The sequence below is a fragment of the Schistocerca gregaria genome, unplaced genomic scaffold, assembly GCF_023897955.1.
Source record: "Schistocerca gregaria isolate iqSchGreg1 unplaced genomic scaffold, iqSchGreg1.2 ptg000351l, whole genome shotgun sequence".
Lineage (NCBI taxonomy): Eukaryota > Metazoa > Arthropoda > Insecta > Orthoptera > Acrididae > Schistocerca > Schistocerca gregaria.
Genome location: NW_026061811.1, coordinates 1149157 through 1164685, shown reverse-complemented (window position 1 = coordinate 1164685; position 15529 = coordinate 1149157).

Here is a 15529-nt window from a genome sequence, read left to right as displayed (position 1 = left end):
CATGTCCAAGGCACCAAAGCCAGCTAAAAGGTCAATATTCATTACCTAAAACTTGAATTGTACTATTTCTTACTGGCTATTACATCATCTTAGGAGCTTCATCTGTGTTCTACTATGGTGCTTTTAGTGTCTCCGAATACAGCAGTACGCGACATAGCTTTGCAGACGATACGTACAACCGTTTCAGAGAGAAGAGCGGCCAATGTGACGATCTGGCTTTAAGTCGATTCGATAGCAAATGTCCAAAACGGACGGATTTCTCAGGTTTTTACTACATATGAACACTTTTCACATTCTCCCGTGCAACTCGGCTGCTAGTCCTCCTTTCATGCACAATGTTAAGGTCCTAGCTCATGTCCAAGGCACCAAAGCCAGCTAAAAAGTCAATAATCGATACCTAAAACTTGAATTGTACTATTTCTTACTGGCTATTACATCATCTTAGAAGCTTCATCTGTGATCTACTATGGTGCTTTTAGTTTCTCCGCATACCGCAGCACGCGACATAGTTTTGCAGACGATAAGCAAAACCGTTTCAGAGAGAAGAGCGGCCAATGTGACGATCTGGCTTTAAGTCGATTCGATAACAAATGACGAAAACGGACGTATTTCTCAGGTTTTTACTGCATATGAACACTTTTCACATTCTCCCGTGCAACTCGGCTGCTAGTCCTCCTTTCATGCAGAATGTTAAGGTCCTAGCTCATGTCCAAGGCACCAAAGCCAGCTAAAAAGTCAATAATCGATATCTAAAACTTGAATTGTACTACTTCTTACTGGCTATTACATCATCTTAGGAGCTTCATCTGTGTTCTACTATGGTGCTTTTAGTGTCTCCGCATACCGCAGCACGTGACATAGCTTTGCAGACGACAAGTACAAACGTTTCAGAGAGAAGAGCGGCCAATGTGACTATCTGGCTTTCAGTCGATTCGATAACAAATGACGAAAACGGACGAATTTCTCCGGTTTTTACTACATATAAACACTTTTCATATTCTCCCGTGCAACTCGGCTGATACTCCTCCTTTCATGCAGAATCTTAAGGTCCTAGCTCATGTCCAAGGCACCAAAGCCGGCTAAGAAGTCAATAATCGATACCTAAAACTTGAATTGGACTACTTCTTACTGGCTATTACATAATCTTAGGAGCTTCATCTGTGTTCTACTATGGTGCTTTTAGTGTCTCCGAATACCGCAGTACGCGACATAGCTTTGCAGACAATAAGTACAACCGTTTCAGAGAACAGAGCGGCCAATGTGACGATCTGGCTTTACGTCGATTCGATAACAAATGACGAAAATGGACGGATTTCTCAGGTTTTTACTACATATGAACACTTTTCACAGTCTCCCGTGCAACTCGGCTGCTAGTCCTCCTTTCATGCAGAATCTTAAGGTCGTTGCTCATGTCCAAGGCACCAAAGCCAGCTAAAAGGTCAATATTCAATACCTAAAACTTGAACTGTACTACTTCTTACTGGCTATTACATCAACTTAGAAGCTTGATCTGTGTTCTACTATGGTGCTTTTAGTGTCTCCGCATACCACAGCACGCGACATAGCTTTGCAGACGATAAATACAACCGTTTCAGAGAGAAGAGCGGCCAATGTGACGATCTGGCTTTAAGTCGATTCGATAACAAATGACGAAAACGGACGGATTTCTCAGGTTTTTACTACATATGAAAACTTTTCACATTCTCTAGTGCAACTCGGCTGCTAGTCCTCCTTTCATGCAGAATCTTAAGGTCATAGCTCATGTCCAAGGCACCAAAGCCAGCTAAAAGGTCAATATTCATTACCTAAAACTTGAATTGTACTACTTCTTACTGGCTATTACATCATCTTAGGAGCTTCATCTGTGTTCTACTATGGTGCTTTTAGTGTCTCCGAATACCGCAGTACGCGACATAGCTTTGCAGTCGATACGTACAACCGTTTCAGAGAGAAGAGCGGCCAATGTGACGATCTGGCTTTAAGTCGATTCGATAGCAAATGACGAAAACGGACGGATTTCTCAGGTTTTTACTACATATGAACACTTTTCACATTCTCTCGTGCAACTCGGCTGCTAGTCCTCCTTTCATGCAGAATGTTAAGGTCCTAGCTCATGTCCAAGGCACCAAAGCAGGCTAAAAAGTCAATAATCGATACCTAACTTCTTACTGGCTATTACATCAACTTAGAAGCTTCATCTGTGTTCTACTACGAAGCTTTTAGTTTCTCCGCATACCGCAGCACGCAACACAGCTTTGCAGACGATAAGTACAACCGTTTCAGAGAGAAGAGCGGCCAATGTGACGATCTGGCTTTAAGTCGATTCGATAACAAATGACGAAAACGGACGGATTTCTCAGGTTTTTACTACATATGAACACTTTTCAAATTCTCTCGTGCAACTCGGCTGCTAGTCCTACTTTCATGCAGAATCTTAAGGTAATAGCTCACGTCCAAGGCACCAAAGCCTGCTAAGAAGTCAATAATCGATACCTAAAACTTGAATTGTACTACTTCTTACTGGCTATTACATCAACTTAGAAGCTTCATCTGTGTTCTATTATGGTGCTTTTAGTGCCTCCGCGTAGCGCAGCACGTGACATAGCTTTGCACACGATAAGTACAACCGTTTCAGAGAGAAGAGCAGCCAATGTGACGATCTGGCTTTACGTCGATTCGATAACAAATGACGAAAACGGACGGATTTCTCAGGTTTTTACTACATATGAACACTTTTCACATTCTCTCGTGCAAATCGGCTGCTAGTCCTCCTTTCATGCAGAATGTTAAGGTCCTAGCTCATGTCCAAGGCACCAAAGCCAGCTAAAAAGTCAATAATCGATACCTAACTTCTTACTGGGTATTACATCAACTTAGAAGCTTCATCTGTGTTCTACTACGGTGCTTTTAGTTTCTCCGCATACCGCAGCACGCGACACAGCTTTGCAGACGATAAGTACAACCGTTTCAGAGAGAAGAGCGGCCAATGTGACGATCTGGCTTTAAGTCGATTCGATAACAAATGACGAAAACGGACGGATTTCTCAGGTTTTTACTACATATGAACACTTTTCACATTCTCCCGTGCAAGTCGGCTGCTAGTCCTCCTTTCATGCAGAATCTTAAGGTCCTAGCTCATGTCCAAGGCACCAAAGCCAGCTAAAAAGACAATAACCGATACCTACAACTTGAATTGTACTACTTCTTACTGGCTATTACATCATCTTAGGAGCTTCATCTGTGTTCTACTATGGTGCTTTTAGTGTCTCCGAATACCGCAGTACGCGACATAGCTTTGCAGTCGATACGTACAACCGTTTCAGAGAGAAGAGCGGCCAATGTGACGATCTGGCTTTAAGTCGATTCGATAGCAAATGACGAAAACGGACGGATTTCTCAGGTTTTTACTACATATGAACACTTTTCACATTCTCTCGTGCAACTCGGCTGCTAGTCCTCCTTTCATGCAGAATGTTAAGGTCCTAGCTCATGTCCAAGGCACCAAAGCAAGCTAAAAAGTCAATAATCGATACCTAACTTCTTACTGGCTATTACATCAACTTAGAAGCTTCATCTGTGTTCTACTACGAAGCTTTTAGTTTCTCCGCATACCGCAGCACGCAACACAGCTTTGCAGACGATAAGTACAACCGTTTCAGAGAGAAGAGCGGCCAATGTGACGATCTGGCTTTAAGTCGATTCGATAACAAATGACGAAAACGGACGGATTTCTCAGGTTTTTACTACATATGAACACTTTTCAAATTCTCTCGTGCAACTCGGCTGCTAGTCCTACTTTCATGCAGAATCTTAAGGTAATAGCTCACGTCCAAGGCACCAAAGCCTGCTAAGAAGTCAATAATCGATACCTAAAATTTGAATTGTACTACTTCTTACTGGCTATTACATCAACTTAGAAGCTTCATCTGTGTTCTATTATGGTGCTTTTAGTGCCTCCGCGTAGCGCAGCACGTGACATAGCTTTGCACACGATAAGTACAACCGTTTCAGAGAGAAGAGCAGCCAATGTGACGATCTGGCTTTAACTCGATTCGATAACAAATGACGAAAACGGACGGATTTCTCAGGTTTTTACTACATATGAACACTTTTCACATTCTCTCGTGCAAATCGGCTGCTAGTCCTCCTTTCATGCAGAATGTTAAGGTCCTAGCTCATGTCCAAGGCACCAAAGCCAGCTAAAAAGTCAATAATCGATACCTAACTTCTTACTGGGTATTACATCAACTTAGAAGCTTCATCTGTGTTCTACTACGGTGCTTTTAGTTTCTCCGCATACCGCAGCACGCGACACAGCTTTGCAGACGATAAGTACAACCGTTTCAGAGAGAAGAGCGGCCAATGTGACGATCTGGCTTTAAGTCGATTCGATAACAAATGACGAAAACGGACGGATTTCTCAGGTTTTTACTACATATGAACACTTTTCACATTCTCCCGTGCAAGTCGGCTGCTAGTCCTCCTTTCATGCAGAATCTTAAGGTCCTAGCTCATGTCCAAGGCACCAAAGCCAGCTAAAAAGACAATAACCGATACCTACAACTTGAATTGTACTACTTCTTACTGGCTATTACATCATCTTAGGAGCTTCATCTGTGTTCTACTATGGTGCTTTTAGTGTCTCCGAATACCGCAGTACGCGACATAGCTTTGCAGACGATACGTACAACCGTTTCAGAGAGAAGAGCGGCCAATGTAACGATCTGGCTTTAAGTCGATTCGATAGCAAATGACGAAAACGGACGGATTTCTCAGGTTTTTACTACATATGAACACTTTTCACATTGTCTCGTGCAACTCGGCTGCTAGTCCTCCTTTCATGCAGAATCTTAAGGTCCTAGCTCATGTCCAAGGCACCAAAGCCAGCTAAAAGTTCAATATTCATTACCTAAAACTTGAATTGTACTACTTCTCACTGGCTATTACATCATCTTAGGAGGTTCATCTGTGTTCTACTATGGTGCTTTTAGTGTCTCCGAATACCGCAGTACGCGACATAGCTTTGCAGACGATACATACAACCGTTTCAGAGAGAAGAGCGGCCAATGTGACGATCTGGCTTTACGTCGATTCGATAACAAATGACGAAAATGGACGGATTTCTCAGGTTTTTACTACATATGAACACTTTTCACATTCTCTCGTGCAACTCGGCTGCTAGTCCTCCTTTCATGCAGAATCTTAAGGTCCTAGCTCATGTCCAAGGCACCAAAGCCAGCTAAAAGGTCAATATTCATTACCTAAAACTTGAATTGTACTACTTCTTACTGGCTATTACATCATCTTAGGAGCTTCATCTGTGTTCTACTATGGTGCTTTTAGTGTCTCCGAATACCGCAGTACGCGACATAGCTTTGCAGACGATACATACAACCGTTTCAGAGAGAAGAGCGGCCAATGTGACGATCTGGCTTTACGTCGATTCGATAACAAATGACGAAAACGGACGGATTTCTCAGGTTTTTACTACATATGAAAATTTTTCACATTCTCTCGTGCAACTCGGCTGCTAGTCCTCCTTTCATGCAGAATCTTAAGGTCCTAGCTCATGTCCAAGGCACCAAAGCCAGCTAAAAGGTCAATATTCATTACCTAAAACTTGAATTGTACTACTTCTTACTGGCTATTACATTATCTTAGGAGCTTCATCTGTGTTCTACTATGGTGCTTTTAGTGTCTCCGAATACCGCAGTACGCGACATAGCTTTGCAGACGATACGTACAACCGTTTCAGAGAGAAGAGCGGCCAATGTGACGATCTGGCTTTAAGTCGATTCGATAGCAAATGACGAAAACGGACGGATTTCTCAGGTTTTTACTACATATGAACACTTTTCACATTCTCTCGTGCAACTCGGCTGCTAGTCCTCCTTTCATGCAGAATGTTAAGGTCCTAGCTCATGTCCAAGGCACCAAAGCAAGCTAAAAAGTCAATAATCGATACCTAACTTCTTACTGGCTATTACATCAACCTAGAAGCTTCATCTGTGTTCTACTACGAAGCTTTTAGTTTCTCCGCATACCGCAGCACGCAACACAGCTTTGCAGACGATAAGTACAACCGTTTCAGACAGAAGAGCGGCCAATGTGACGATCTGGCTTTAAGTCGATTCGATAACAAATGACGAAAACGGACGGATTTCTCAGGTTTTTACTACATATGAACACTTTTCACATTCTCCCGTGCAAGTCGGCTGCTAGTCCTCCTTTCATGCAGAATCTTAAGGTCCTAGCTCATGTCCAAGGCACCAAAGCCAGCTAAAAAGACAATAACCGATACCTACAACTTGAATTGTACTACTTCTTACTGGCTATTACATCATCTTAGGAGCTTCATCTGTGTTCTACTATGGTGCTTTTAGTGTCTCCGAATACCGCAGTACGCGACATATCTTTGCAGACGATACGTACAACCGTTTCAGAGAGAAGAGCGGCCAATGTAACGATCTGGCTTTAAGTCGATTCGATAGCAAATGACGAAAACGGACGGATTTCTCAGGTTTTTACTACATATGAACACTTTTCACATTCTCTCGTGCAACTCGGCTGCTAGTCCTCCTTTCATGCAGAATCTTAAGGTCCTAGCTCATGTCCAAGGCACCAAAGCCAGCTAAAAGGTCAATATTCATTACCTAAAACTTGAATTGTACTACTTCTTACTGGCTATTACATCATCTTAGGAGCTTCATCTGTGTTCTACTATGGTTCTTTTAGTGTCTCCGAATACCGCAGTACGCGACATAGCTTTGCAGACGATACATACAACCGTTTCAGAGAGAAGAGCGGCCAATGTGACGATCTGGCTTTACGTCGATTCGATAACAAATGACGAAAATGGACGGATTTCTCAGGTTTTTACTACATATGAACACTTTTCACAGTCTCCCGTGCAACTCGGCTGCTAGTCCTCCTTTCATGCAGAATCTTATGGTCGTTGCTCATGTCCAAGCCACCAAAGCCAGCTAAAAGGTCAATATTCAATACCTAAAACTTGAACTGTACTACTTCTTACTGGCTATTACATCAACTTAGAAGCTTGATCTGTGTTCTACTATGGTGCTTTTAGTGTCTCCGCATACCACAGCACGCGACATAGCTTTGCAGACGATAAATGCAACCGTTTCAGAGAGAAGAGCGGCCAATGTGACGATCTGGCTTTAAGTCGATTCGATAACAAATGACGAAAACGGACGCATTTCTCAGGTTTTTACTACATATGAAAATTTTTCACATTCTCTCGTGCAACTCGGCTGCTAGTCCTCCTTTCATGCAGAATCTTAAGGTCCTAGCTCATGTCCAAGGCACCAAAGCCAGCTAAAAGGTCAATATTCATTACCTAAAACTTGAATTGTACTACTTCTTACTGGCTATTACATCATCTTAGGAGCTTCATCTGTGTTCTACTATGGTGCTTTTAGTGTCTCCGAATACCGCAGTACGCGACATAGCTTTGCAGACGATACGTACAACCGTTTCAGAGAGAAGAGCGGCCAATGTGACGATCTGGCTTTAAGTCGATTCGATAGCAAATGACGAAAACGGACGGATTTCTCAGGTTTTTACTACATATGAACACTTTTCACATTCTCTCGTGCAACTCGGCTGCTAGTCCTCCTTTCATGCAGAATGTTAAGGTCCTAGCTCATGTCCAAGGCACCAAAGCAAGCTAAAAAGTCAATAATCGATACCTAACTTCTTACTGGCTATTACATCAACCTAGAAGCTTCATCTGTGTTCTACTACGAAGCTTTTAGTTTCTCCGCATACCGCAGCACGCAACACAGCTTTGCAGACGATAAGTACAACCGTTTCAGAGAGAAGAGCGGCCAATGTGACGATCTGGCTTTAAGTCGATTCGATAACAAATGACGAAAACGGACGGATTTCTCAGGTTTTTACTACATATGAACACTTTTCAAATTCTCCCGTGCAACTCGGCTGCTAGTCCTACTCTCATGCAGAATCTTAAGGTAATAGCTCATGTCCAAGGCACCAAAGCCAGCTAAGAAGTCAATAATCGATACCTAAAACTTGAATTGTACTACTTCTTACTGGCTATAACATCAACTTAGAAGCTTCATCTGTGTTCTACTATGGTGCTTTTAGTGCCTCCGCGTAGCGCAGCACGCGACATAGCTTTGCAGACGATAAGTACAACCGTTTCAGAGAGAAGAGCAGCCAATGTGACGATCTGGCTTTAACTCGATTCGATAACAAATGACGAAAACGGACGGATTTCTCAGGTTTTTACTACATATGAACACTTTTCACATTCTCTCGTGCAACTCGGCTGCTAGTCCTCCTTTCATGCAGAATGTTAAGGTCCTAGCTCATGTCCAAGGCACCAAAGCCAGCTAAAAAGTCAATAATCGATACCTAACTTCTTACTGGCTATTACATCAACTTAGAAGCTTCATCTGTGTTCTACTACGGTGCTTTTAGTTTCTCCGCATACCGCAGCACGCGACACAGCTTTGCAGACGATAAGTACAACCGTTTCAGAGAGAAGAGCGGCCAATGTGACCATCTGGCTTTAAGTCGATTCGATAACAAATGACGAAAACGGACGGATTTCTCAGGTTTTTACTACATATGAACACTTTTGACATTCTCCCGTGCAAGTCGGCTGCTAGTCCTCCTTTCATGCAGAATCTTAAGGTCCTAGCTCATGTCCAAGGCACCAAAGCCAGCTAAAAAGTCAATAACCGATACCTACAACTTGAATTGTACTACTTCTTACTGGCTATTACATCATCTTAGGAGCTTCATCTGTGTTCTACTATGGTGCTTTTAGTGTTTCCGAATACCGCAGTACGCGACATAGCTTTGCAGACGATACGTACAACCGTTTCAGAGAGAAGAGCGGCCAATGTGACGATCTGGCTTTAAGTCGATTCGATAGCAAATGACGAAAACGGACGGATATCTCAGGTTTTTACTACATATGAACACTTTTCACATTCTCTCGTGCAACTCGGCTGCTAGTCCTCCTTTCATGCAGAATCTTAAGGTCCTAGCTCATGTCCAAGGCACCAAAGCCAGCTAAAAGGTCAATATTCATTACCTAAAACTTGAATTGTACTACTTCTTACTGGCTATTACATCATCTTAGGAGCTTCATCTGTGTTCTACTATGGTGCTTTTAGTGTCTCCGAATACCGCAGCACGCGACATAGCTTTGCAGACGATAAGTACAACCGTTTCAGAGAGAAGAGCGGCCAACGTGACGATCTGGCTTTAAGTCGATTCGATAACAAATGACGAAACCGGACGGATTTCTCAGGTTTTTACTACATATGAACACTTTTCACATTCTCTCGTGCAACTCGGCTGCTAGTCCTCCTTTCATGCAAAATCTTAAGGTCCTAGCTCATGTCCAAGGCACCAAAGCCAGCTAAAAGGTCAATATTCATTACCTAAAACTTGAATTGTACTACTTCTTACTGGCTATTACATCATCTTAGGAGCTTCATCTGTGTTCTACTATGGTGCTTTTAGTGTCCTCGAAAACCGCATTACGCGACATAGCTTTGCAGACGATACGTACAACCGTTTCAGAGAGAAGAGCGGCCAATGTGACGATCTGGCTTTAAGTCGATTCGATAGCAAATGACGAAAACGGACGGATTTCTCAGGTTTTTACTACATATGAACACTTTTTACATTCTCCCGTGCAACTCGGCTGCTAGTCCTCCTTTCATGCACAATGTTAAGGTCCTAGCTCATGTCCAAGGCAGAAAGCCAGCTAAAAAGTCAATAATCGATACCTAAAACTTGAATTGTACTATTTCTTACTGGCTATTACATCATCTTAGAAGCTTCATCTGTGATCTACTATGGTGCTTTTAGGTTCTCCGCATACCGCAGCACGCGACATAGTTTTGCAGACGATAAGCACAACCGTTTCAGAGAGAAGAGCGGCCAATGTGACGATCTGGCTTTAAGTCGATTCGATAACAAATGACGAAAACGGACGTATTTCTCAGGTTTTTACTGCATATGAACACTTTTCACATTCTCTCGTGCAACTCGGCTGCTAGTCCTCCTTTCATGCAGAATCTTAAGGTCCTAGCTCATGTCCAAGGCACCAAAGCCAGCTAAAAAGTCAATAATCGTTACCTAAAACTTGAATTGTACTACTTCTTACTGGCTAATACATCATCTTAGAAGCTTCATCTGTGATCTACTATGGCGCTTTTAGTTTCTCCGCATACCGCAGCACGCGACATAGTTTTGCAGACGATAAGCACAACCGTTTCAGAGAGAAGAGCAGCCAATGTGACGATCTGGCTTTAACTCGATTCGATAACAAATGACGAAAACGGACGGATTTCTAAGGTTTTTACTACATATGAACACTTTTCACATTCTCCCGTGCAAGTCGGCTGCTAGTCCTCCTTTCATGCAGAATCTTAAGGTCCTAGCTCATGTCTAAGGCACCAAAGCCAGCTAAAAAGTCAATAACCGATACCTACAACTTGAATTGTACTACTTCTTACTGGCTATTACATCATCTTAGGAGCTTCATCTGTGTTCTACTATAGTGCTTTTAGTGTCTCCGAATACCGCAGTACGCGACATAGCTTTGCAGACGATACGTACAACCGTTTCAGAGAGAAGAGCGGCCAATGTGACGATCTGGCTTTAAGTCGATTCGATAGCAAATGACGAAAACGGACGGATTTCTCAGGTTTTTACTACATATGAACACTTTTCACATTCTCTCGTGCAACTCGGCTGCTAGTCCTCCTTTCATGCAGAATCTTAAGGTCCTAGCTCATGTCCAAGGCACCAAAGCCAGCCAAAAGGTCAATATTCATTACCTAAAACTTGAATTGTACTACTTCTTACTGGCTATTACATCATCTTAGGAGCTTCATCTGTGTTCTACTATGGTGCTTTTAGTGTCTCCGAATACCGCAGTACGCGACATAGCTTTGCAGACGATACGTACAACCGTTTCAGAGAGAAGAGCGGCCAATGTGACGATCTGGCTTTAAGTCGATTCGAAAGAAAATGACGAAAACGGACGGATTTCTCAGGTTTTTACTACATATGAACACTTTTCACATTCTCTCGTGCAACTCGGCTGCTAGTCCTCCTTTCATGCAGAATGTTAAGGTCCTAGCTCATGTCCAAGGCACCAAAGCCAGCTAAAAAGTCAATAATCGATACCTAACTACTTACTGGCTATTACATCAACTTAGAAGCTTCATCTGTGTTCTACTACGGTGCTTTTAGTTTCTCCGCATACCGCAGCACGTGACACAGCTTTGCAGACGATAAGTACAACCGTTTCAGAGAGAAGAGCGGCCAATGTGACCATCTGGCTTTAAGTCGATTCGATAACAAATGACGAAAACGGACGGATTTCTCAGGTTTTTACTACATATGAACACTTTTGACATTCTCCCGTGCAAGTCGGCTGCTAGTCCTCCTTTCATGCAGAATCTTAAGGTCCTAGCTCATGTCCAAGGCACCAAAGCCAGCTAAAAAGTCAATAACCGATACCTACAACTTGAATTGTACTACTTCTTACTGGCTATTACATCATCTTAGGAGCTTCATCTGTGTTCTACTATGGTGCTTTTAGTGTCTCCGAATACCGCAGTACGCGACATAGCTTTGCAGACGATACGTACAACCGTTTCAGAGAGAAGAGCGGCCAATGTGACGATCTGGCTTTAAGTCGATTCGATAGAAAATGACGAAAACGGACGGATTCCTCAGGTTTTTACTACATATGAACACTTTTCACATTCTCTCGTGCACCTCGGCTGCTAGTCCTCATTTCATGCAGAATGTTAAGGTCCTAGCTCATGTCCAAGGCACCAAAGCAAGCTAAAAAGTCAATAATCGATACCTAACTTCTTACTGGCTATTACATCAACTTAGAAGCTTCATCTGTGTTCTACTACGAAGCTTTTAGTTTCTCCGCATGCCGCAGCACGCAACACAGCTTTGCAGACGATAAGTACAACCGTTTCAGATAGAAGAGCGGCCAATGTGGCGATCTGGCTTTAAGTCGATTCGATAACAAATGACGAAAACGGACGGATTTCTCAGGTTTTTACTACATATGATCACTTTTAAAATTCTCCCGTGCAACTCGGCTGCTAGTCCTACTTTCATGCAGAATCTTAAGGTAATAGCTCATGTCCAAGGCACCAAAGCCAGCTAAGAAGTCAATAATCGATACCTAAAACTTGAATTGTACTACTTCTTACTGGCTATTACATCAACTTAGAAGCTTCATCTGTGTTCTACTATGGTGCTTTTAGTGCCTCCGCGTAGCGCAGCACGCGACATAGCTTTGCAGACGATAAGTACAACCGTTTCAGAGAGAAGAGCAGCCAATGTGACGATCTGGCTTTAACTCGATTCGATAACAAATGACGAAAACGGACGGATTTCTCAGGTTTTTACTACATATGAACACTTTTCACATTCTCTCGTGCAACTCGGCTGCTAGTCCTCCTTTCATGCAGAATGTTAAGGTCCTAGCTCATGTCCAAGGCACCAAAGCCAGCTAAAAAGTCAATAATCGATACCTAACTTCTTACTGGCTATTACATCAACTTAGAAGCTTCATCTGTGTTCTACTACGGTGCTTTTAGTTTCTCCGCATACCGCAGCACGCGACACAGCTTTGCAGACGATAAGTACAACCGTTTCAGAGAGAAGAGCGGCCAATGTGACGATCTGGCTTTAAGTCGATTCGATAACAAATGACGAAAACGGACGGATTTCTCAGGTTTTTACTACATATGATCACTTTTCAAATTCTCCCGTGCAACTCGGCTGCTAGTCCTACTTTCATGCAGAATCTTAAGGTAATAGCTCATGTCCAAGGCACCAAAGCCAGCTAAGAAGTCAATAATCGATACCTAAAACTTGAATTGTACTACTTCTTACTGGCTATTACATCATCTTAGGAGCTTCATCTGTGTTCTACTATGGTGCTTTTAGTGTCTCCGAATACCGCAGTACGCGACATAGCTTTGCAGACGATACGTACAACCGTTTCAGAGAGAAGAGCGGCCAATGTGACGATCTGGCTTTAAGTCGATTCGATAGCAAATGACGAAAACGGACGGATATCTCAGGTTTTTACTACATATGAACACTTTTCACATTCTCTCGTGAACTCGGCTGCTAGTCCTCCTTTCATGCAGAATCTTAAGGTCCTAGCTCATGTCCAAGGCACCAAAGCCAGCTAAAAGGTCAATATTCATTACCTAAAACTTGAATTGTACTACTTCTTACTGGCTATTACATCATCTTAGGAGCTTCATCTGTGTTCTACTATGGTGCTTTTAGTGTCTCCGAATACCGCAGCACGCGACATAGCTTTGCAGACGATAAGTACAACCGTTTCAGAGAGAAGAGCGGCCAATGTGACGATCTGGCTTTAAGTCGATTCGATAACAAATGACGAAACCGGACGGATTTCTCAGGTTTTTACTACATATGAACACTTTTCACATTCTCTCGTGCAACTCGGCTGCTAGTCCTCCTTTCCTGCAGAATCTTAAGGTCCTAGCTCATGTCTAATGCACCAAAGCCAGCTAAAAGGTCAATATTCATTACCTAAAACTTGAATTGTACTACTTCTTACTGGCTATTACATCATCTTAGGAGCTTCATCTGTGTTCTACTATGGTGCTTTTAGTGTCTCCGAATACCGCAGTACGCGACATAGCTTTGCAGACGATACGTACAACCGTTTCAGAGAGAAGAGCGGCCAATGTGACGATCTGGCTTTAAGTCGATTCGATAGCAAATGACGAAAACGGACGGATTTCTCAGGTTTTTACTACATATGAACACTTTTCACATTCTCCCGTGCAACTCGGCTGCTAGTCCTCCTTTCATGCACAATGTTAAGTTCCTAGCTCATGTCCAAGGCAGCAAAGCCAGCTAAAAAGTCAATAATCGTTACCTAAAACTTGAATTGTACTACTTCTTACTGGCTAATACATCATCTTAGAAGCTTCATCTGTGATCTACTATGGCTCTTTTAGTTTCTCCGCATACCGCAGCACGCGACATAGTTTTGCAGACGATAAGCACAACCGTTTCAGAGAGAAGAGCAGCCAATGTGACGATCTGGCTTTAAATCGATTCGATAACAAATGACGAAAACTGACGGATTTCTAAGGTTTTTACTACATATGAACACTTTTCACATTCTCCCGTGCAAGTCGGCTGCTAGTCCTCCTTTCATGCAGAATCTTAAGGTCCTAGCTCATGTCTAAGGCACCAAAGCCAGCTAAAAAGTCAATAACCGATACCTATAACTTGAATTGTACTACTTCTTACTGGCTATTACATCATCTTAGGAGCTTCATCTGTGTTCTACTATAGTGCTTTTAGTGTCTCCGAATACCGCAGTACGCGACATAGCTTTGCAGACGATACGTACAACCGTTTCAGAGAGAAGAGCGGCCAATGTGACGATCTGGCTTTAAGTCGATTCGATTGCAAATGACGAAAACGGACGGATTTCTCAGGTTTTTACTACATATGAACACTTTTCACATTCTCTCGTGCAACTCGGCTGCTAGTCCTCCTTTCATGCAGAATCTTAAGGTCCTAGCTCATGTCCAAGGCACCAAAGCCAGCTAATAGGTCAATATTCATTACCTACAACTTGAATTGTACTACTTCTTACTGGCTATTACATAATCTTAGGAGCTTCATCTGTGTTCTACTATGGTGCTTTTAGTGTCTCCGAATATCGCAGCACGCGACAATTCTTTGCAGACGATAAGTCCAACCGTTTCAGAGAGAAGAGCGGCCAATGTGACGATCTGGCTTTAAGTCGATTCGATAACAAATGACGAAACCGGACGGATTTCTCAGGTTTTTACTACATATGAACACTTTTCACATTCTCCCGAGCAACGCGGCTGCTAGTCCTCCTTTCATGCAGAATGTTAAGGTCCTAGCTCATGTCCAAGGCACCAAAGCCAGCTAAAAAGTCAATAATCGATACCTAACTTCTTACTGGCTATTACATCAACTTAGAAGCTTCATCTGTGTTCTACTACGGTGCTTTTAGTTTCTCCGCATACCGCAGCACGCGACACAGCTTTGCAGACGATAAGTACAACCGTTTCAGGGAGAAGAGCGGCCAATGTGACGATCTGGCTTTAAGTCGATTCAATAACAAATGACGAAAACGGACGGATTTCTCAATTTTTTACTACATATGAACACTTTTCAAATTCACCCGTGCAACTCGGCTGCTAGTCCTACTTTCATGCAGAATCTTAAGGTAATAGCTCATGTCCAAGGCACCAAAGCCAGCTAAGAAGTCAATAATCGATACCTAAAACTTGAATTGTACTACTTCTTACTGGCTATTACATCAACTTAGAGTCTTCATCTGTGTTCTACTATGGTGCTTTTAGTGTCTCCGCATACCGCAGCACGCGACATAGCTTTGTAGACGATAAGTACAACCGTTTCAGAGAGAAGAGCGGCCAAAGTGACGATCTGGCTT